Source organism: Ailuropoda melanoleuca, chromosome 2 (genome assembly GCF_002007445.2).
Source record: "Ailuropoda melanoleuca isolate Jingjing chromosome 2, ASM200744v2, whole genome shotgun sequence".
NCBI classification, from domain to species: domain Eukaryota; kingdom Metazoa; phylum Chordata; class Mammalia; order Carnivora; family Ursidae; genus Ailuropoda; species Ailuropoda melanoleuca.
Genome location: NC_048219.1, coordinates 48,111,383 through 48,136,698, shown reverse-complemented (window position 1 = coordinate 48,136,698; position 25,316 = coordinate 48,111,383).

Sequence of the window (25,316 nt, the reverse complement as noted above, 5' to 3'; positions counted from 1 at the left end):
GATCGAGCCCCACATCAGGCTCCTCTGCTATGAGCCTGCTTCTTCCTCTCCCCACTGCCCCTGCTTGTGTTCCCTCTCTCGCTGGCTGTCTCTATCTCTGTCAAATAAATAAATAAAATCTTAAAAAAAAAAAAAGAAAGAAGTGATAAAACATCAGCAGTGACTAATGACTTCCAGTCTGCCTCTTTCACAACAGAACAGAATTTTACCTGATGACCACGTTGATATGAAGTCTTCACACAGAGACAGTCCAGGTTCTACTTTGTGCTAAACTAGAACTACAAATAAAATGAAGTGACAACAATTACGAGAATCTCAGAAATGCCTCAAACGTACATTTTTCCAAGAGACCAATCTATATCTGTTAACTCCTATAACAATGTAAATGACTTCAGTGCCAAACAACAAGCTGTTGTAAATGAGTGCTAGCCTTCTCCACCCCATGGCTTCATACCTTGCTCTTCAGAATGATCCCTCTTTGTCCTCTCTGCCTGCCCTGAGTCCTGCCCCATAGCTCTTCAAAGTTCAGAGACATCCATGCCATTCTCATTTGCATTTTCAAGAAGAGAAAAATAGAGAAAGTTTTTTCAGATAATAAAAACCTAATTCCCTATGACCCAACCCTGATAACCCATGGTTGAGTGCACCCATTCTAGCAGCAAACAGGTAGGAATTTAGACTTTCTTTCTACCAGTCTTGATAGACATAAGTAAACTTTCTCAGTGGTGTCAGATACAGGGCAGAATACTAAGGCCCAGGCCCTCCAGAGGAATAATAAACAGTTCTCTACAGCCTTGGGGCACCTTTCACTGAGCACAAATGTTTCAAGCCACGTTACTTTTACAAGTAGCCGGATCTCTGTTCCGTGAGGCTGAGCGCGTCTCAGTAGAACTTCTTTGGAAATTTGAGCCTGGCCTTAAAACCTGTTCTAGTGTTCTTCACATCACCTTGAAGTTCAAGGCCACGTAATGATGCTGTGAATTCCTGTGGCTTCTTTTGGCAGAACTTGGACATTAATTTTGGACATTAGTTTTGGTTTTGAGTGTCATTTACTGATTGACTGTATTTTCTGGAAGGAAAAACTGTTCTTTGCCTGATGCTTCGTTTGGAAGTGGATAAAGTTTCTCAGTCTTCCCTCACGTGTAGGGTTGCCAGACTGCATTCCCTTTCTGATTCAGGTGAATGAGGCAATGGGTCATTTTACCCTCAGTCGTGGTCAACTAGAGTGGATTTTATGAAGGTTATGGCATTAAAACTAGCGTCTCACTTGGAGAAATGAAGTGTTAGTGTCTGAGTTGGAAAAGCTTAGGTGGAGGTGGTTTTGGTTCCCTGTGGAGTAATGTTAGACCAGTGTATGGTTTTAGCCATGTGGGTGTCTCCTCCTTTGGCCCCCCTTTGTGGGGAAGATCTCAGGGCACACAATTTGGAACTCGTTGCCCAAGCAAACCACTGTTGACTTATTGGATCAGAATGGGTAATAGATGTCTGGAGCCACTGAGCCATCTAAAGGCAATTCTTTTTTTTTTTTTTTAAGGTTTTTAAAAAAGACTTTATTTATTTTATTTGAGAGAGAACAAGAGCAGGCTGGAGAGGGAGAAGCAGACTCCCCACTGAACAGGGAGCCCAATGTGGGGCTCAACTCCAGGACCCTGAGACCACAACCCAAGCTGAAGGCAGACGCCCAGCCAACCGAGCCACTCAGGCACCCCTCCATAGGCAATTCTTATCATTAATCTCTCACTCCCACCACATATACCCTATTCTCTTTCGTCATCTCTTTCTTCTCATTGGTCTATGACTGTTTCTTCTTCTTTTTTCTCCCTTGCTTTGTTCTCCTCTGTCTGATTCTTTGCTTTTCATGCTTAACTGTATTAATATTATCAGAATTTAAAAGGTTTTGAACCCCCAACTTAAAGCAATCTTTAAATTGTGGTCTGGCTTTCTATATATTTCCAATGCTGGTAATTACAGGCAATAAAGGAGTGTCACAATGGTTTCACCATCTAACTCATGGGATTGATGCAAATATCTCTTTTAGACAGAGTTGTAATCTTACCACCAAGATGATTTTCCTTTAGATTAACAGTTCTCAAAATAAAGTCTAAGGAACCCTGGAGATAAAAGAAATACTTTCAGGGAGTCTGAGGTCCGAGTTTTTTTGTAAAATGATAATACTAAGATGTTGTTAGCCTTTTTTATGCTCCTACAAGAGTACAGTGAAGTTTTCCAGAAGCTACCTAATGTGTGAAATCACTATAGACTCACTGAATGCAGACACAGATATGAGAATCCAGTGGTCTTGTTACGTGGCATTTAAAAAACTCACAAGAATGTAAAGCAGTGCCATTATTCTCACTAATTTGTGTGTGTAGAATATAGTTAGTTTTCACCAAAAAATAGGTTATTTCTGTTAACATGTAACGGCCTATTAGGTTTAGGTTTATTATTATTGCTTTTAAATGAATCAGCAAATAAATATTTATCAATAGATTAATCCACATAAACACAATAGCTCTTTGGGGTCCTTAATAATTCTTAAGAGTATAAAGAGTTTAGAGACCAAAACATTTGAGAACCGCTGTGCTGGATTACAGTCTGGGCAGACAAGTATCAGTCTTCATCTTATTTTATTTTATTATTTTAAAGATTTTATTTATTTATTTGAGAGAGAGAGGGAGAGCGTGCGTGTGAGCAGGGGGGGAGGGGGGATCGGCAGAAGAAGAGGGAGAAGCAGACTCCCTGCTGAGCAGGGAGCCTATGCGGGACTCCATCCCAGGACCCTGGGATTGTGACCTGAGCCAAAGGCAGATGCTTAACTGACTTAGCCACCCAGGTGCCCTCAGTCTTCATTTTATAGTAACTTCCATAATGTACACACTTTGTGGGAGAGTTTTAATAGGTCAAAATAAATCCTGATAGTTTGAACTCCAAACTATGTTGGGAATCTAATCACAGCTCACTACCCTCATCACCTATAATCTCATCCACTTTTATTGGAGAGATTTTCTCCAAATGTGTTTAATTGCATCCACTTGTACCCCACTAGAATCTATTCCACATATTGCAACCAGGATGACCTTTTAAAAATACAATCTGATCATATCTCCCCCTAGCCCCATCTTTCATTGGCTTCCCATCACACCCAGAAGAAACCTTTGCTGGCCTACAAGATCCGATGTGATCTGGTCCTGCCAATCTCAATCCCCTCTGCAACCATTCCTCACTGGTCCAATTGGCTTTCTTGCAATTCCTGGGATGAACCTGGTTTATTCTCGTCTCAGGACCTTTGTTCAGGTTGTTCGCTGTGCTTGGAGTGTTCTTTCAGATATCTTTGTGGCTTTATTTACCCCTTTGTTATCTTCTCTGAGTTCTCTTAAAATTGTGCACCACCCCATCCCACCCCCTTCTCTTTATCCCCTTATTCTTCTTTATTTGTTAGCATTTCACTTCCTAACATTATATTATATATTCTTTGTGTATTGTCATTCTCTCCCAGTAGAGTGAAACCATGAAGGCAGAGACTTTGACTATCCTACTCATCACAGTATATCCAATGCCTAAAATAATGCTTAGTACTGAGTAGATGCTCAATAAATACTTGTTGGATAAGTGAGATATAAAGGCCCCATATCCTTGTAGCTATGTATTAAATCAGCATGTGCTATCTACTAGCCTATACCAGGTACCAGGATACAGAGATGAATAAAACACAGCCTAAAGCCTATATTATAAGTCAGAATGATATTAATCTTAAAAAAGAGGTCCAGGTTAGGTGATGGGAGAGAAGTACAGAGGAGAAAATGACTAATTACGACTGGGAGATTCAAAGAAATCTTTGTGATGCAGGGAATAACTAAAAATGTCTAGCAACACTGATTTCAATTTTATCTTGTTTGGGCTTTGCAAAATAATCTTTTCCCTTTGTACAGTCCTAGCTGTAACCATTCAAGGCTTTTACCTTAAAACAACCAGATGATCATTGGTTCATTCCTGGTACCAAGAGTTAGTTGTTTCAATAGGCAACAGACACAAAGTAAGGAAGCTAATTTTTATCAAACAAAGAAGAAGAAAAGAACATGATGAGCAGTGACTATTTGGGACCACTGCTGCTGAGGAGGGTTTTAGGCCTTTAAGCCCCAGACACTTAGCCTAAATGATTTTTAACTTGGAGACAAAAAACATCATTAAATTTCACAAGCTCTGATCTGGTATCAGGAAAACCCGCAAGCTCCAATCAACATTTTCCAAGAGCCTAGATAAAGCTTCAGATCAATGTGCTGTGAAAATTCCAACGACCGTAAAAAGAAATGAAAATTAAGTATATCACACACACTGCCCACCTCCACACTGTTGCTAGAATGAGAAACAAGGATTTGAAAGATTAACAAAGTGAGGGACCCAGAGTCAGAGGAAGAGAGGGAAAGGGAGAGAAAGAGAGAGAGAGGGAGGGAGACAAGGTGGGAGAAGGAGGGAGAAGGAGAGAAAGAGAAATAACAAAGGGCATAACTCTTACTGAGATTCCCTAGTGTTTGAAAAGAATAGAAGTTTTTGCAATAAAGCCTGAAATAGCATATAAATCCATGTTACCCCTAAATATTAGATGACATTTTGGTATCATTCACCTCAGATGAAATGACTCTAGTGTCAAAATGCTATTCTATAATGGAGAGATTTTGGTGACTCCGCCTTATGCCATTTTGTACAGATTTTCTTTTATTTTTTTAAAGATTTCATTTATTTATTTGAGAGAGAGAGCATGAAAGAGAAGAAGCAGGGGGAGCGGCAGAGGGAGAGGGAGAAGCAGGCTCCCCACTGAGCAGGAGCCCGATGCAGGGCTCCATCCCAGGATCCCAGGATCATGACCTAAGCCGAAGGCAAATACTTAACCAACTGAGCCACCCAGATGCCCCTGTACAGATTTTCCATAATGCATCCAAATCTCCCCAAGCCAGTCACAATTTTGATCTTTATTGCCATGTCCTGTTGACGAGGATGTTTAAAAACCAGTAATATCTCACCAGACCTCATACGTTGCTATGCCCATCATCAGTTCCATCCCAATGGGGTCACGGTCCTGAACTACAAATCCTACCACATCAGAAATTAATTATAACCAAACACTCTTTGTGAATGAACACTAGATCATGTTTATACAATGGGCGATTTGTCCAGTGTACTACTGTTCTCTCTAAATCTCACACGTTGCAATTTAAAAATTTTGCACACTGAGTGGCCATCCCTTGATTGTTGGCTTCAGGGAGAGCCATAATTTCTCCTGATCCCTGTCCAAACTACTGGTTTATCCAGGAATCCTGATGTTATCAAGGACTTAGCTTATTTTTCCATGTTTCTTCTCTCCTGTCCACAGAGTGGTCTTCCTCCTAAGGCTGGTTCCCCTCATGGACACAGGATGGTTGCTGGTAGCAATGCACATGGCATGCTTTTTTGTTCACATCTATTAGGAGAGATAGTCATGTCCAGAAGCTGTCTCAAGAGTGAGAATATTCTTTGCCAGAAGCCTCTGGAAAATTCTTTGAGTCTCACTGTCCTGAATTAGACCTACCTAACACTGAACCAGTAATTGTGGAAAGGAGGATATGCTCACCCTGACTGGAGGGTCAGCTCCCCAACCTTCATGGCCAGAGTAAAATGAAGAGAGTAAAACTGGGGTGAGAAATATGGTGTGCACAACAAACTAGGGATTCTGTTGTCTCACAACAGTTCAGGGTTTCTTTTATAGTCCTGGCTATCTAGCTACAATTCTGTCAAGCTCTGCAAAGCAAAATAACTTGTGTTTGCTGAGCATCCATATTGCAGATCTATAACCTGCCCTCCAGCTTCTTTGTTTTACTTGTAGCAGTTTGTCTGGATTCACCATTTGTCTCCAACAAAACCCCCTTTACTTGGCCATATCTGAGAAGATATGGTCTCTTGCTTCAGAAAAGAGAGACTGTATCTTCATTCAACCCTATGGCTGTATAAAAGAAGGCATTAATTAATGCACTGAGGTTGGCCAGCTCCTGTAGTGACCCTGATAGGTAGGAGCATTAGATTCCTCATCCTTCTGGCTGCAGGGTCTTCATCACCCATGCAGCATCTGGAGGGGTCATAAAGTGACTCCAGGGGGTTAATGTACTTTGTCGCTTTGATGCTGAAGATGCAGTCAATTGTCTTCTATCGCAGATATAGTTTAAAAATGGCAATTCACAGCACATGTTATCTTGTTTGTAAAGATGTGTACTTTACCGGATAATTTTCCATGTGGCTCTATTTGGTTCATTCAAATACTTTAGAGCCCCTGAGGATGCTGTGGGAGAGCTGGACCCAAAAGTATTTCCTAGGATGTTTTAGATGGTCTAGAAGAATCCCAAGGGTAATCCTCTGATGAGGCTGAGACCTCTTACAGGAGGCTGCCACTCCAGGCACACCTCAGCATTCCCTGGGTACACACAGATACTTCCGACAGAAATCAACAAACAAATGCAACATGATTCTCAATGGGCTTCAAGTCAGAAAAGACTTCCTTCATGTCTGCTGGAATGTTTCACTTAGGCCTTTGCTACTCTCTCCTTTGGTGAAAGATGACCAGTTGTCTCTAATCCAAATCAACAATCTACATCCTCAAATGGCAGGGAATTTTATATAAGTTGTCTGTTCTCCTGCTGTCCTTTTTCTAATGCTAAGGACAGCTAGTTTAAATTTCAATAAAAATTCTCTTTTAGGTTGCACACAATAGACATCTTCTTCTACCCAGAAAAAGGGAGAAAATATTTACTTGTATTCCTGGCCCTAGTTTCACCCTGGGGGTGGGGGGGGGGAAGCTCTTCTTTATAGACATTTTATTCTCATAGGTCTTCACAATACAGACTTTACAAGATTGCTTTTTGGTATTTTCTTGATCCAAATATTTGTTCAAGGCACTGTGAATATCTCATGTGACTAAGTACTAGACCGTGTTATTAAACATTAACTGAATCAGTGATGTGAACTTCTCTGTGAGATCTCATGTACAGCAATTGTAAAGTACAGGGCCCAGGGTGAGCCCTGATACAGCCCTAGGGGAGATCCTGAATGATGGCTTTGCACTACACAAAGACAAAAACTGAAAGAAGTCACGAAACATTTGCTTGTCATCCAGACCCTCTTTGGAGTTTAATAGGCCAAATTCCATCAAATGCAGCTGCTTGCCTATTTCAAGATCAAACATCATTAACAAAAACAGAAAAAAAAGGGGGGGCCTCCTCAGGACTTAATGAGGGGCTGTAGAGAATTTTTTTTAAGCCAGTGCTACTATCCAAGATCATGACAGTCTTTCAGGATCATTCTGTTTGCTGGCAAATTAGTTAAAGATGAGATAACCAAAGTTTCTGCACCATCAGCTGAAGGAAGTTATACTTGCAAAGCTTAGCCAAAAGGAGGATTAAAAGACATATGCAGAAGAACTAAGGCATTTTCCAAGAAGAGACAGTAAATTCCGAAGATAGGGGCGTCACTCAGCATCGTTACACAGCATCAGTTTTATCTATTGGTGACAGATGTCTGAGTTGGCTTGAAATTGGGCAAGCCAATAGTTTTTCAAGCTGACTTAGAAAATAGACAAAAATTTGGATGTATTTTGTTACTTAGCATAACCTACCTTCTACCATGATCTATAAATCTAAAATATCCCTCAATAATAAGAATTTGAGATTGGAAGTCTGCTTCTAAGTTTGCTTTTGGACCATTTTCCCACTCACTTAACATCAAAAGAAAGACTTCATCATGACCCCGTTGAATCTGCACCTCTGGCCTTAACAGAGACCTGTTCTGAAACACAGGAAGGATCTGAGCCCCGGTGACTGACATGAAGAGAAAAGTGACAATGATTTATTGCCAAAACCTGCCTGGTGAGGTTAGGAGAGCCTTGCCTGGAAGATTTTTTATTATTATCATTCATTTATTGCGCCTCTATGGAACATCGACTTAGCAGTTTGGCGATGGACACAAAAGTACAAGACAGCCACCTGGAGCGAGAGCTATTGTTAACTTCAATTCTAAAAACAGGAGAGGGAAAAAGGGTCCTTGCTTACCACTAGAAGTCTAAGAGACGTTCTGGATATTCAGTCACCTCTTGCTCTAGAACCCAGGCTTCTGTAGAGAAGCCCCTAGGCAGCTGGCATACTGGCGAGCAGCCCAGAGACTGGAGCCTTCTGTAAAGCCCAGGTCCTCCACGCAGTAGCTATAGGAGCTAGACAAATTAGGTAACCTCTCTATACCTCACGCTCCTCATCTGTGAAATAAGAATAATACTACTACCAACCTCAAGGGCTGCTGTGAAGACTAAATTAATTTACATATGTAAAGTGCTTAGGATAATCCTTGGCATTTAAAATCAACATGTGTAAAAATAATATATATATTCAATAATTCATATATATGAACAATATATAATATATATATAATTCATATATATCAACAATATATAATAAAAGCTACATAAAATTAAATAAATTTTATGGTAAACAATATTTAATACATATAATATAAAGCTAAATAAAATTACCCTATTCTCTAAGATCACTCAAAAAATGAAGTTATCCCTTAAGTTCTAAAAGGGATCCCAATGTAGAAAACACATAAAACTGTATAAAAAGTCTCATATAGAGATTATATGGTAGTAGCAGTAAATTTACAAAGAATATTTGAGTAAAAGAAAAATTTTTAGTGCTCTAGATCTATCCAAGGAAGGGTAAGCTGATACTTTTCTTTAAAAAGGAAAAAATCCTTTTTATTATTGAGCAGTCATTTAAATAATTTTATTAGCCTCACAGCTCCATGTAATACGTACTCAGTAAACATTTATCATTGTTATTAATTATGATAGTAATAGCTCTCTCACAAACAAAATAATATCATTAGTAACAACTAACATTTGATTAGGTCTTTACAAAGCCCTTCCTGTATATTATTTTGATAGAGCCTCACAGCAATTCTATGGGGAAAATGGTATGTTTTTCTTTTTCATAGATGGGAAAACTAACTCAAGATGGAAGAATGACTTGCTGAAGGTAACACGGCTTGTACGTAGCAGAGATGGCCCTCAAATTGAAGTTCACTTTTTCTACACTCTAAAGAAGCAGCTAGGCATGTTCCCAATAACTTAAGCCAAATTGTTATCCCTGATCTATAAATGTTTGGGGGTGCTCATGTGGATGAAGGTAGGTGGAGCTGGAACTGCCCCCTCTAAGATACTTACCCAATACTTTTCTTTTATTCCTGCCTCTATATTTCTTCAAAGTTACCAGGGCAGCTGACTCAATATCGGATCAAAGCAATGCTCAGAGGAAATAAGTCTACGTGGGCTGTCATTCTTTCTCACAGTTCTTCTTGGTCACTAGCATATAATCTTGTCTTGCATGAGTCTGTGGTTATTAAAGGCAATGGTAACCAACAGGATTACATATTTAGCTACCAACTTAACTCTAAATTACTTTGAACTATTTTTAAAAAGTATATTCATTTTCAAAGAGGCGAAATTGGCTAAAAATCAGGAATACTCAATATAGAAGGGAATGCTCAAAAAGGGGTTCCAGAAAATTTTGATCAAAAGTACATCATGACAATAAGAACCACATTTGGCTTCCACCTAGTATGTAAAGAAACAGGAAGAGTACTGCTCCCACCCGATAGTGAGAGCTGCGGTGGTAGGGCAACAAAGCTGTCTAACCTCCAAGTAGAGACAAATTGCTTCAGGGAGAGTGGGACACACAGACTGGCTTACCTATGCAGAGTAGGGGAGAAAGAGTTACTGGCCCCCATGCAACTAGGTAAGAAGAAATTAATTAAAAGCTTAACAAGTTGCTAAGGGCCAAAGTTGGGCTGGTGTGCCGGGAAAGAACTCCCGGGCATCTCAGGTGCAAGAGGAGTTTGCATTTCTAGCAGCTCATCTTCCTGAACCACAAGGAAGAATGGGAACAGATAGGATGAACACTGGAGAGAGTCGGCTTCAGTAGTGCCTATGTGCAGAAGGAAACTGGTTCCCTCTGAAGGCAAAAGAATCTAATCTGGATCCCTTCCTGGGTCCCTTCTCCCACAAGAACAGTAGCCTTAAGCCACTGGTATGGGCAGCAAACTCTGTTGGCCTCCAAGCCACAAGCAAATTATCTATTGGTACTGGAGAAAGAGTAGAAAGGAAAAAGCCCTCCACTCCTGGGAAAGAAGCAGGAAAAGTCCCAAGTCCACAATTCCACAATTCCACAGCTGCATCACTGAGTTCTCCTATCACTGGGGAAGAGGCAGGGACTCTTTTCCATCCAAGACAAACAATCGTTGCCAAGAAGAGAGGGGACAGAAGCACTGAGAAATCTCTACCCCAAAGGCCTGGATATACTGGACCTTGCAGGGACTGGGCTAGACATGACAAGAGAATAGTGGAAACAGAAGCCGATTAGGAAGTTATTGTAATAATCCAGGGAAGAAATAATGATGGTGGCTTGAAAAAAGAAAGTAGTGGTGGTAATAAATCGGTAGATTTTAGACCAATTCCAAAGGTGTAGCTTATATTTCTTGATGGGTTAGATGTAACATAGGAATAGAGTATCACAAACCTGCTTTGCCATGGATAATCCCAGTTTACTCCTATTGTCTGGGAATGACTGGTAATAGCACTTCCTTACATTCTGAAAGTATCCTGGTTTGTACAATAAATTAGATGAAGTCCTTAAGTTTGGAAAGATAAAGAGGAGTCAAAGATGCCTCCCAGTGTTTGGGCTGAACAACTAAAAGGATGAAATTTCCATGACATAGGGAAGTCTTTGGGTGGTACAAGTTTGGGAAGGATGGTCAGGAGCTTAGTTTGGGATGTGGGGAATTCAAGATGTCCATGACACATCCAAGTGGAGATATCAAGTAGGTAATTTGCTGTTCAAGTCTGTAGCTTGAAGAGAAGAACTGGACAGGAGATATAAATTTAGGAGCCATATCGATGAGATCACCATGAAAGTGAATGTACAGAGAGAAGAAAATAAGATCATGGACAGAGCCCTGGACTACTCCAACTGAGCAAAGGAGACTGAAAAGACTCAACTACTGAGGTAAAAAGCAAGAGAACGTCATGTGCTGGAAACCAAGTGAAAAAAGTGAAAGTCATTTTTTTGTTAATATCACATTCTCTTGATTTTATAGTAGGTCATATTAACCTTCCTCCAAATTAAGCTATTAGTGAGCTTTAAAAATTTTACAGGTATGTGGAAGAAGTATTCACCTTATTATGTGAGGTCAGAGATGCACTGAAAGCTAACATGATATTTACTTGGGGTTTAGTCCAAATTCTAATGTTAACTTGCTCTGTAACTTGAAGTTGGTCATAGTCTAGTGTGTTTCAGCAACTATTTTTTGAGTGCCTACTCTATGCAATGCCCAAGTGGGATCAGTTCCACTATCCCCTAATTATTAGGATAGATGTAATGATACAAATGTTTTCTAAAGTGCACTGTATAATATTCTACATGTTACATAAGATTTTGCTGATTATTCTTTTCCAATTACTCTTAAATATAAGATACGGTGTAACCATGTCTTTTAGACATGCTTGATGCAGTCCTATTCAGAATTAGAATGACCCAGGACCTTCTCTCAACATGCACTCATTCATTTTCTTGTGTTGAATGTCCAGTCAGTGTCAAGCTCTGCACTAGCTCTGGGAATACAAAGATGAATAAAACACAGTTCTTGCCCTCAAGTAGCTTATAACCTAACAGAAAGACAGTCAAGTGTACAAATTCCTACAATGCACTGGACTTTCCTAAGACTTTTCTCAGTAATCTCTCTCAACTAAGCAATAGTCAGATCTAGTTAAGAAACCACAGATGGCAAACCTTCTTTATTCTTACTGACAAATTTAAAATATTTTAATAAGTTGTATATTAGAGAGGGAAACTGTCCACTTCCCATCAAATTAAAATAGTTAAAAGAAATCAAAATGCTTTAAAAAACCTCCAGGAAACAAGTTGATTCCCTGACAACAACTGTTATCTTAAATGTTTTTTGGCTGAAGGGTGAATAACTGTGTCCAGGAAAAATAATGCAGAAGAAAGCTGGAAACAAAGTGACAACAAAATTAAGGTATTAAAGCTCCAAAGATCGACATCCTGACAGCTATTTCCAGGAGCATTCACCCCTCTAAAATAGAGACAAAAATACTACCTTAGAATTCTCTTAGGAATTATCCAAATTCTTCAGACCAGCATTTTTGTAGCTTGGCCCCCCTTGATGAGAAACCAAAAATTTTGCTGACTTACAATAAGATTCCATCAGAACTGACAACCTCAAGAATGGGAAAGGAAGTGAATGCTGAGGGGGGGGAAATGCGTCTTTTCATCCTCTTACTCATAAACAATTACTTTGTTATTGAGAACGCAAGAACTTATTAAAATTAGAAAAAGAGAAACATTCGCCTTTCCGAGAGCAGGGCATAAAAGGGGATGAAGTAAATTTTGGAGGGAAGAACTAAAACTAAAAGTCTAAAATGTAAAGGCAAAGGGACTTTAAAAAGCATTCAGCTGAATTAATAACCATAGCATTTTTATAATAATCGAAATACTTACTTCCAGAGTCTTCCTTTAAAGGTAGTGGCACTCACTTATAAAAGAAAGAAATGGTTATTTCTCCAGAACACTAAACCATGTTTATGACCATGGCCTTTAAAGGCAAACTACTTGATTGGCTTATTTAAATAAAAACCTATTTAGAAAAAAGTGCTTCTGAGTCTACATTTCCCCCCTCCATTCTTGCCATTAGTTTGTTAAACTGGTGGTTGCTTGGTGTTCACCCAGTTTCTCTCCTCTCTTAGATTGGGGGTGTTGATTTAATATGAGTTTAGGAAGAAAAATTGCATATTTCCTTTGAAAAATCCAATACATGTCACAGTCAAACAATGACACTCCAAATTGATTTATAAGGCCAACCCATGTAATTTTCAAATATGTGAATAGACCTCAAAGAATGAGATTGCTTTTTGCCTGATAGACATGATTGCAGATGAGGTCTCCATTAAGACCATTTCTCACCCTTTAGAAAATTTTAAATGACACCCTAATAATAGTTAACTTCCAAACATAAAACGTTAGGGCTGACACTAGCCAAGTAAAATGTATAGTTAATGTACTACAGAAATCTAACACTTTGCACTTCCAAAGCCTTCTTTATTCAAACAATAAAAAATATTACAAAAGTAGGCAATCTTTATGTCCCACATCTAGCATTACTGCTGTAATAAACAATGTGATGAAAATTCTGGAGACCCAAAGAAAATAGTACACTTGACTGGAAGTGCTTTTGCTATGGCTGAGGACCTTGTGAAGTCTTCCAGGAAATACCCACTCGTGCCACTATGCATGGCCAATGTGACAGGGAAGAGGATGACATTTCAGAAATGCCAGAATGTTCATCTGCCATGTGACCCCCCCCCCACTAGCCTCTCATGATACTAAAGATTCCCCCCTACAAAGGCCCTGTTCAAAAGTAAAGTATAAAACCTGGCAGGAATTAATCAAGAGGTTATTAGCACTAGCTTGTATGTGACTAGGTGTTAGCAGCTGTCTCTTTGGAAAGAAAAGGATATATACACCTCATAGGGTTATTGTGAGGGTTAAAGGAATTAGAACACGAAAAGGATTTAGAACCATGCCTGTAGATTCTAGATACCCAATACATTATACACACACATATATAATATATATGTATATATATTTCAATAATAGCCATGAATATTGAATAGAAAGCTGCTCTATGGCCCATACAATATAAATAAGGAAGATACACAAAGCACTATGAAGCCCTCTGTCTTCCCCAATGAGACTAGGGGAAGGTTTAAATGTGCTATAGTTTATGGCACATATAAAAGTATAAATTATATCCTTATAAGTCGGCAATCATGACCATGATTGCAGTTCTAGCCCTCTCTCTTCTATAGCTGTTAACATTTGAAGATGTCACCTGAAGCTTTTGTGTGTCAATTTCTGTATAAATACCCTACCTAAAAAGTATCAAATGCATTAGAAGCATATTTCTTGACATTATTGAAGAGGGATGTTTTAAGGGGCAACCCCCGTTATATCTATACTTGCCAGTACCCACTGTCAGGAACTGTTGCCATATGCACCATACAGCATCTATGTAGAAGTAGAAAAGCAAAGCCATCCAAGACTTTCCCAGGTTAAAAAAAAAAATGACAGGCTAGTATCTGCACAAAAAAAGCCTTTCAACTCTCTTCATTTTGCAATAATTAAAATATTTTCAATTTATTAGTATATGGAATCTTTATCTAGTAAGCCAGGGCTGAATCTTTGGAATAAACATTTAAAATATGTAAAAAAAAATTCTTCAATGAATAATTAGTCCAGACAGCTCTGTATGCAGAACATTTTTAATACAATTCAAACACAAAACAGAACACTCAGCANTGGAATAAACATTTAAAATATGTAAAAAAAAATTCTTCAATGAATAATTAGTCCAGACAGCTCTGTATGCAGAACATTTTTAATACAATTCAAACACAAAACAGAACACTCAGCATTACTTTTTTTTTTTTAAGATTTTATTTATTTATTCGACAGAGATAGAGACAGCCAGCGTGAGAGGGAACACAAGCAGGGGGAGTGGGAGAGGAAGAAGCAGGCTCCCAGCGGAGGAGCCTGATGTGGGGCTCGATCCCACAACGCCGGGATCACGCCCTGAGCCGAAGGCAGACGCTTAAGGACTGCGCCACCCAGGCGCCCCACTCAGCATTACTTCTTGACAGAAAACTCTTTTGGTGGCTTATGACATGAAATCTGCTTGTGGTAAGGTTTTAAACCCTAATATGAATGTNGGGGCTCGATCCCAGAACGCCGGGATCACGCCCTGAGCCAAAGGCAGACGCTTAAGGACTGCACCACCCAGGAGCCCCACTCAGCATTACTTCTTGACAGAAAACTCTTTTGGTGGCTTATGACACGAAATCTGCTTGTGGTAAGGTTTTAAACCCTAATATGAATGCATCTAAGACAAAAGAAAAGACCAGCGCACAAAAGATCTCATGACTTCACTTATCACAAATGTTATTTCAACATGTGTCTTCCCGTGTAAGCAAGCTGAGGGTGATCTTCTGCTATCTTGGTAGAGTAGATAGCAAGGACTTCAGCCAGGTTATATATCTTGCTTGGACTTCAGCCAGGTTATATCTTGCTTGCACTGCCATACTGAAAAATCCAAGAAAGGCCAAAGACTCGACAGCTTCAAAATAATCCACCCGGTCATGTTCCCCAAAACATGAGAAGACTGGCTAGCACTGCACCTCTCTACCAGAAACCCACTTTCAGTTTGACTCTGATTCTTCACCATTCCCCAAGACCTTTGTTATCTATTAATATAAGCATTTTCAACAAAAGACCTTGCTTAATACTAGTTCATTTTTTAAAAGCTTAAGACAAGCATANTTCCCCAAAACATGAGAAGACTGGCTAGCACTGCACCTCTCTACCAGAAACCCACTTTCAGTTTGACTCTGACTCTTCACCATTCCCCAAGTCCTTTGTTATCTATTAATATAAGCATTTTCAACAAAAGACCTTGCTTAATACTAGCTCATTTTTTAAAAAGCTTAAGACAAGCATCCTTAACAGCATAAATAATAAAATATTATTTTGAAAGTTGCCTGAGAAAGTTGCATATTTTAATGTAACCATATCGATATGTCTTATAGATGTGGCCTACTCCCAAAACAAACATCTCAGAGACCAATAAGAACATTATCATCTGAGCTAAAGCCACAGTAAATAAAGGCTCTAACTGATAATTAATAAAAGAGAATTTACAGAGGTCTTTGAATATACAACTCCCCTTGTTTTAAGCAGAGACATAGTTTTGAAAGAAATTAAAACAGAGAATTGCTGAAAGAAATAAATCAGTCTGGTCAGTGTTTTGGGTAAAATTACATAAATAGGGATGTAAGGGCACCTGGGTGGCTCAGTCGGTTAAGCATCTGCCTTTGACTCAGGTCATGATCTCAAGGCCCTGCTCAGCGGGGAACCTGCTTCTGCCTCTCTCTCTGCCGCTCCCCCTGTATGCTCTCTCACTCTCTCTCTGTCAAATAAATAAATAAAATCTTTAAAAATAATAAAAGTAATAAACAGAGATGTAAACTAGTTGGAATGAATAACAGGTTCCATTGCATGTTTCATAAACTAGGTCTAAAGACCATTCCGAGAGTTGTAGAATAATCACAGAGGCTCTCTAGATGTCTACTTTTAGCACTAATTTTATATGTGTATGTTCTAGTGCTTTAAAAAAATCTCACTTAACAATCACATTCCTAATATGTATCCATTAATTGGGTTTGGCCATTTGCAACGAGTTGATTTATCCAGCCCAATTTCTGTTCAGATAACCTGGCACTCCTGCTAATGAATGAAATGAACAGATTAATCTATGATTTCCATTTTGGTTTAAGCAGAGGTCAGCAAACATTTTTGTAAAGGACTAGACAGTAAATATTTTAGACTTCGTGGGCTGAGTAGCAATATCATGTAGTATTGATTAAATTCAACATATAATAATAATTTAATATAATTTTTAATAATACAGATATACTAATGACAAGAAGGAAAATTTTTTGGACAGTAATTTCACTTAATTACGGTCACAGTTAATGCTTTCTGCCAACATATTGATTTCAAATGTTCATTTGTAAAAACAATTCTTAGCTTGTAAGCTGTACAGAAACAGGTGTTGTACTGGATTTGGCCCCAAAACAGCCGCAGTGTGCTAGAGGCTACGGTGAGTCACCATTAACTACATGGGTTGATTTAGCTCTCCAGGGAAAAGTGGAAGGGACCTGCTATAGTCTGATTATTTATGTTCCCACTGCCCTCCCCATTTATATGTTGAAATCCTAACCACCGAAGGTGATGGTATTAGTAGGTAGGGCCATCGGGAGGTGATTAGGTCATGAGGGTGCAGTCCTCAAGAATGGTATTAGTGATCTTATAACGGAGCTCCCTAGTCCCTTCTGTCCTATGAGAATACAAGACTGTGGCCTGGAAGACGGGACTCATCTGACCATGCTGGTACCCTGAACTTAGACTTCCAGTTTCCAGAGCTGTGAGAAATAAATTTCTGCTGTTCATAAGCTATGTAGTCTTTGGTATTTTGGTGTTTTAGTATTACCTGAATAGACCTGAATAGACCATTTTGCATTTAGTTTCACTAAGGACAAGAACCACTTTTCCGGAAGCCCAGTACCCTTGACTGTTTGTAAGCACATCTTCTCATTGTTCTAGGGTAGAGACGGACTGAGGGGGAGGCTAAGACATCTAGGAATCAGTTGGTTCTGAAACTTGTCCTCAGATTTACCTGATTTCATTGAATGAAAAACACAACGGTTTTTCACATTTTAATATCTCTGAAATCAGGTCAACCCCTAGAATCAATTATCTAATTCATTCATTTATTTTTTTAAAGATTTATTTATTTATTTACTTATTTATTTAGAGAGAATGTATGCACACGAGTAGGGTCAGGGGAAGAGGGAGAGAATCTTTAAGCAGATTCCCCACTGAGCACAGAGCCTGGCTCCAGGCTCAATCTCAGGACTTGATCATGACCTCAGCCGAAACCAAGAGTCAGATGCTTACCCAACAGAGTCACTCAGGTGCCCCACAATGTTCTAATTTAATTGACAAGGTTTTTTCTTTCTGAGTACAAATAAAACAATGGGGAGACTTATAATCAATGGCATTTTGGCTTCTATAAAATATGGCAACATTTCTTATTCAAAGTTGCAATCCAACTCCCTTCCAAGTCTCCTCACCTATGAGTAACTGCTTTTCTTACCAGAGCTTATATTGTGTTTCCTTCTGTTGCCACAGAAATGGACCCTTTTAGAAATTCTGTTCCCAGTGAAGGCCCTGGATGAACATCAAGAAGTTATCAATTTTGCATTACTTGGTAGCTGGATGTGATTAAGGCATAGTTAGGGGTGGATTTCATTGTAAAATTGAAGTTCACTTTTAAAAAAATTAAGAATTCCTTTCCTTACTAAGTGATAGGAGGGAGAAACTTCTTGAAGGTTAGCGTACCCAGCATACAACCTCTCCCTTCTGGATTAGCTTCCCTAGATGGCAGACCCCAGTTCCCTGACAACTGCTTCTCCAAATCTGACACCAGGCGCCACCTGGTGTCCGCATCAAGCAGGCACAACTAACAGGCATCCCATTGAAGGAAGTTTGAAGGATATGCAAAAGTTGGAATATAATGAATAGAACCAGGAAGTCAGGCTCAGACCAGATGAGGCATCACAACATAAGTATCTGCTTTACCACAGGGAATATAAAAGTCATATATGAGTGTAAATAATGTAACATAACTTTTTTTAGAAAACAAAAACAGTTACTGTGGAAAGAGCATCAAATAGAAGTCAGGTGTCCTTGGTATTAATTCTGGTTTTGCCATTAATTAGGGGATTGTCTGTTACATGGCAAGCACTTTAGTAGGCACTTGGGCCTAGCTAAATGCTCTACAGAATCATTTCATTCAAACCTTATACTACCTTATGAGGTAGACATTATACTTTCATTAGGAAACGAAGCCCAAGGAAATTAAGTACTTTGCTCAAAGTCACACCGCTAATATGTGGAGAAGCTGAAAAAAATAGGAATTTTTACTTAGTATCATGCTTTCTATACAGTGGGCACTCATTTCTTTAATGAAGAAAACCCATATCTGCATGATACCAGCAACACCCCTCATAACCACTCACATAGTACCTTTGAGTCCACGCCCTAAAACAAGTGAGCCCAGTGCTTGGGATGTTAGCCTCTCCTTTCTATTACTTGTGCACTATACTGGGAAGCAGCACTTGAGGCAGAACTCAGGAGGTTTAATACCATGGAAGAGCCAATCCTTTTAGTCAGGTGCATGAAAGCAGAAAGAAAGTGAAAGGAAACAGGAGAAATCCTGATCTTTGGTGTGATCAAGGGCTAAAATCCTCACTATTGGTAGTGAAAGCTTTTGCTCATAGACAAGCGTTTGCTCGTATTCTGAAATTGTTATAAAACTGCTACCAATTTTTTATGTGTGTGTGATCTCCTGGCCTCACCGAAAAATCAAATGATTTCCTGGTAAAAGCCAGGGTTCCCAGAGCTATTTCCACTACTCTGTGGCTGTCTGAACTTTCCATCTTTGTATAAATGCCAAGAACTGTGTCACATCACGGCAGCAATGGTCTCACCACTCCTGCAGCCCTCCCAGCCATCAATTTCCCCAGTGCCACTCACAGATGAGGCTTGAGCCAGCAATGAATCACAGACATAAGGAAAAGAAAAATGCATAAACATATGGAGGAAATAAAACTCTCCCGGAAAGTGGCAGAATTTATTTTCGCTCTCCGGGAGCTGTCCTCCAGACTTGCAAACCTCCACCTTCTTGAAAAAGCATCTGGAAGTTCAGAATTACTTTTATCTGGCAAACTCATGAACTGTGACTCCAATATTTTGTATCTATCTTCTTACTTAAAAGTTTTCAGGACACTACAGAAAGAGCATTTTCTCTCATCCTTTACCGTCTTCACTCTTGAGAGGTTTAAGGTTAGTTTGGGTAGACTCATAAAGAAAAAAATAATAATAATTCGAATCCTAAGAAAGCTTTGGAGTAAATGAGATCATGTCTATGAAGATTATGTGTAACCTGAAAAGTACTGTGAGTGTGTCAGGGTTCAATTAAGAAAACAGAGTATTGTATTACTGGAATGAAGGATTTCATAAAGGAATTAGACTTCACAGGAAGTATGGGAGGAGCTGGGGAAGTGAAAGTCTAGAAAAGGAAATAAGGGAGTAAGAGAAACAGTCATTAACCAATGCACCTAAAGCTCTGGCACTGATGGACAAGTTACTCCACCACTTAGCCTTGGTCCCCTCACCTGTAATGGCAAGGAATGGAGTATCTAGAAACTGACCACCTGTGCTCTAGTCTTGGATCTGCCACTTACTAGACGTATAGCCATGAGCAACTTACTTTACCTCTCTCGATCTCATATGGTCATTTGTAAAATAAGGATAACACCACTCATCTGATAGGGTGTTTGTGAGGATTAAACAAAATGATACTTAGAACAGTGCCTAAAATATATAAGCATTCAGGAAATGTAGAAATCTTTACCATCAGAGGAACGTGGTGATACTAAATGAGATATATATCAAACAGCTAGCTCATTAGTTTCAACATAAACAGTCCTCAGTAAACACTAGCTATATGCTGTGATGATTTAGGATTTTGAATCAGAGACATTGTAAGGACAATGTTGGAAAAGTTTGGAGGTTGGGAATGCCAGGACATGTTAGGGACAAGTAGTACGGCTGGAGGACAGGTTCTGAAGGGGACTGATGGGCGGTGCGACTAGAGACATGTCAAGTCTAAAAGAGGAAGCACACATGGGGCGCCTGGGTGGCGCAGTCGTTAAGCGTCTGCCTTCAGCTCAGGGCGTGATCCCAGCATTATGGAATCGAGACCCACGTCAGGCTCCTCTGCTATGAGCCTGCTTCTTCCTCTCCCACTCCCCCTGCTTGTGTTCCCTCTCTTGCTGGCTATCTCTATCTCTGTTAAATAAATAAATAAATCTTTTTTAAAAATAAAAATAAATAAAAAAGGAAGCACTTGACAATCATATAAACAAGAGCCACAGTAGGCCCTGCAGACTGATAAAATGAAAAATTTAAAGGATACCTAGCACAGCCTATAGACTAGACTCGGAGAATGGGAATGGGGAATCNAAAAATAAATAAAAAAGGAAGCACTTGACAATCATATAAACAAGAGCCACAGTAGGCCCTGCAGACTGATAAAATGAAAAATTTAAAGGTTACCTAGCACAGCCTATAGACTAGACTCGGAGAATGGGAATGGGGAATCAAATCTACAGGGAGAAAGACTAATGAGAAAGTAAAAAATAAAGTTCTTACAATAAACTAAGGCAAGCAGTAATTAGGACCTGGATTATGAAAGTCAAGGTGGAAATAAAGAGATGGAGTAAAGATATATCCCATGACAAAACTAACAGACCACTGAAACTATTGGATATAATAGAGTGTAGGAATAAAACGTAATTTTTAGGTTAAGGGAGTGATGATTTTTGAGCAAGTACAAATGAACTATTCAGGTGACTATGTGTGGTCTGGAGCTCAGGAGAAATGTCAGGGCTGGAAATAGTGATCTGAGATTCATCTGATGAGAGATACAAGAGTGGAAGACAAAATGCCCTCACTGCCAATCTCTCTTTGGAATACGGAAACAAACAGACAAACAAACAAACAAACAAAAACAACAACAACAACAAAAAACAAGAAAGAAAAATCAGAAGAGAATGAAAAAAAACNCAAAAAACAAGAAAGAAAAATCAAAAGAGAATGAAAAAAAACCCAAAAACTCTAAATATAGTATTAGCAAATTGTATTTAACGATGTATGTGTGGGGGCGCCTGGGTGGTGCAATTAGTTAAGCATCAGACACTTGGTTTCGGTTCAGGTGGTGATCTCAGGGTCATGAGATTGAGCCCTGTGTCGGGTTCCAACCTGAGCACAGAGTCTACTTGAGGTGCTCTCTCCCCCTCCCTCTGCCCCTCTCGGCTGTGCTCTCTCTCTCTAAAATAAATAAATCTTTAAAAAAAACAATGCATTTGTGTATTTATAAAAGCAAACAGATATAGATGAATAGAGCGTCATGATCAAATAAGATTTATTCAAGGATGTCTAAAATAAAAAAGACAAGAAATAATAAATGTCGGCAAGGATGTGAATAAAATGGAATTCTTGTTGGTGGGAATGCAAACTGGTGCAGCCATTGTGGAAAACACTATGGAGGTTCCTCAAAAAATTAAAAATAAATATACCATAGATCCAATAACTCCACTACTGGGTATTTACTCAAAGAAAACAAAAACACTAATTTGAAAAAAAATACATGCACCCCTATGTTTATTGCAGCATTATTTACAGTAGCCAAGACATGGAAGCAACCTAAGTGTTCACTTACTGACAAATGGATAAGGAAAATATGGAATACAAACACACACACACACACACACACACACACACACACACAGAGGAATACTCCAATCTCATGTTATAAATAAAAATAAGTTCTAGATGTTTAAAAATTTGAATTTGAAAAACCAAATCTTAAAAAAATTTAGAATATATTGGCCACAGGAATTTGTGATTCTCACACAGAACACAAAAATCACAAACCTAAAATAAAAAGACAGACTAGGCAAATGTACTTGCAATGCATATAACTACAAAAGTATAGTGCCCATAATACCATAATAGTAAAAGACTCACACAAATTAATAAGGAAAAAGGCAAACAACTCGAAGGAAAAATGAGCAAACAATATGAACAGGTAATTCTTAGATAAAGAAACACAATGGCCAGTAATACTGTGAAAAGCAGCTCATGTGTGAACAGATGATCAGCCACTGCCATGCAAATTCACTGTAATTGGGTCTGCATGTCATCAGGACCAGATGGAGAGCTCCTGCTGTTTCTAGTGGACTTGCAGGTGAGCTCATGCTTTACCCATTGATATCATTCTAAGGTGGGAACTTCAAAGGGTGTAGTACTGTCCCCTGGGGGCATTTGTAAATCTGTCAACTGTCACCTGGCTCCAGATTGCAAAACCTACCTCCAGTCACAACGTTACAAGAAAATTAGCAATTTTATCATGAAAGTATGAATATAATGGGTTGTATTCCCTTAGCTATATAAAAGGGGTGAAATTTCCTTCTGTCTCTGCAATCTCTTAGTGGATTATCTGTGATATGCATCACATTCTGGTTTAATCTTATTCAATAATAAAACTATTTTCTTTCTCTTAAAACAAGCAGCTCAAACTCACTAGTAATCAGGAAAATTCAAATTAAAACCATAAGAGGGGCGCCTGGGTGGCACAGCGGTTAAGTGTCTGCCTTCGGCTCAGGGCGTGATCCCGGCGTTACCGGATCGAACCCCACATCAGGCTCCTCTGCTAGCAGCCTGCTTCTTCCTCTCCTACTCCCCCTGCTTGTGTTCCCTCTCTCGCTGGCTGTCTCTCTCTCTGTCAAATAAATAAAATCTTTAAAAAAAAAAGAATTAAAAATAAAACCCATAAGATATCACTACAGTATGCCCATCAAGAAAATTTAAAAACAAATCCAACAATAGCAAATGTGGTAAGGTCATAGAGCAGTTGCAACTTTCATACACTTTTGGTGGGAAAATAAACTGGTATGTCCACTTTGGAAAACAATTTGGCATTATCTAGGCAATCTGAAGAAGCATATACCCTACAACCCAGCAATCCCCTCCTTAGTTATATATACATACCCAAAAGAAACTTACATATGTACACCAGGATGTATGTACTCAAATGTTCATAACAGCACTGTTTTTAACAGCCAAAACTTGGAAGCTACCCCAAATATGTTTTAAGAGGAAAATAGGCAAACTTCAGCTTCCTACAACAATAAGAACGAATTTCCCAAACATACTTATGTAGTGACGAATTAACCTTACCCAAAGCCACATCTGGCCTTTGCCCGTGGCTAGTGGCAGTTGTTCTCTGGGCTCCGGGAATGTCATACCTGGTATGTTTTTCTTTGCTTGGGGGCTTTGGTCACCAGACCAAATCACAGGGTGATTTATGGTGGGGGTTTGGGCTACCCAGTATTTACTTGACTTCTGGAGGATCTACAGACCAGAGGTAAGCCATATGGGCAGTCAACCATGGAGCCCTAATAAAAACTCGGATTCCAAGGCTTGGGTGAGCTCTCCAGGTGGGCAATACTTCGTGTATACTGTCACACACTGTTGCTTAGAAAGTAACACTATCCATGATTCCACAGGGAGAAGAGGACTGGAAGCTCCATGTGTGGAGTTTCCTGGACTCTGTTGTATGCATTTCTTTCCTTGGCTGATTTTAATCTGTATCCTTCCCTTTGGTAAGCTATAAGTGTGAGTATAGCAGCTCTCAGTGTATTCAGTGAATCTTTTAATAAATTACCAAATGTGAGAGTAGCTCTGGGAACTCCAGAAGTCTCAATAGGTGTACGAAGTGAGGGTGGTGTTGAAGACTGTATTTCCTTCCCCAGTTTTGCAATGATGTTCAGAGAAAGAAGCAAGTTACATGCACATATACATTCAGTATAATACCATTTATAAAAAAATATCCAAACAGGCAAAACAGTGAGGGCCCTGCATCTCTCTGTGTAGGTTGTACACTACACAATTTTAAGGAGCATTTTCTCTATCACAACCTTTGTAAACAGTGCCTCCCTAGACTTGCTCAAGCACACGCTGCTAAACTGGACAAGGAAATATCATAACAAACATTTTTAGTAACAGTATAAGGCATACATGACACTGATAATCCCAAAGTCCAGAACACTGGTTATCTCTGGGCGGGGTGGGGGGGAACAATCAAGAAGGCACACATAGGGGATTTCAGTTATAGCTGTAATTTTCTTTCTTAGACCGGGTGATGGGTGCCTGGGTATTCTTTATATTACTGTTTTTTCGCAGTTTCATATGCATGGAATATTTCATTTTTTAAAACTCTGTACTTAGGGGACAGAAGGAGGAAAATATCCAGAGAAGGAAACAAGGTCAGAGATAGAGATATAAGGAAAAGATCAGCAGAGCACAACATCAGGGAGATCAAAAGAGGAGTTTTAAATAGGACACAATGTTGGCAGTGCTGCAAGGAGCCAAGGAGGATAAGAAGTGATTTGTGGATTTGACAATTAGATCATTTTGATCTTTCAAAGAGCAGTTTCAACAGATCAGTAAGGGTGAAATCAGATTGCAGGAGATTGATGAGAGAGCGGGAAGTGATGTGGAAACAATGAGGGTTGAAGTTCAGCAGTAAAGAAAGTGGGACAGGAGCTGCAACTGCAAAAATATCATGCATGGCTAAAGGCAGGCAAGAGTCTCGAAGGACTGAATGCTCATGACCCTTAAATTCTTTTTTTTTTAATTTTATTTTTGTTAAGATTATATTTATTTATTTAGTTTTTTATATTAATATTTTTTATTATATTATGTTAATCACCATACAGTACATCCCTGGTTTTTGATGTAAAGTTCAATGATTCATTAGCTGCGTATAACACCCAGTGCACCATGCAATACGTGACCTCCTTGCTACCCATCACCAGCCTATCCCATTCCCCCATCGCCCTCCCCTCTAAAGCCTCAGTTTCAATTTCCCTGATGGCTAATGATTTTGAACATTTTTTCATGTGTCTGTTAGCCATTTGTATGTCTTCA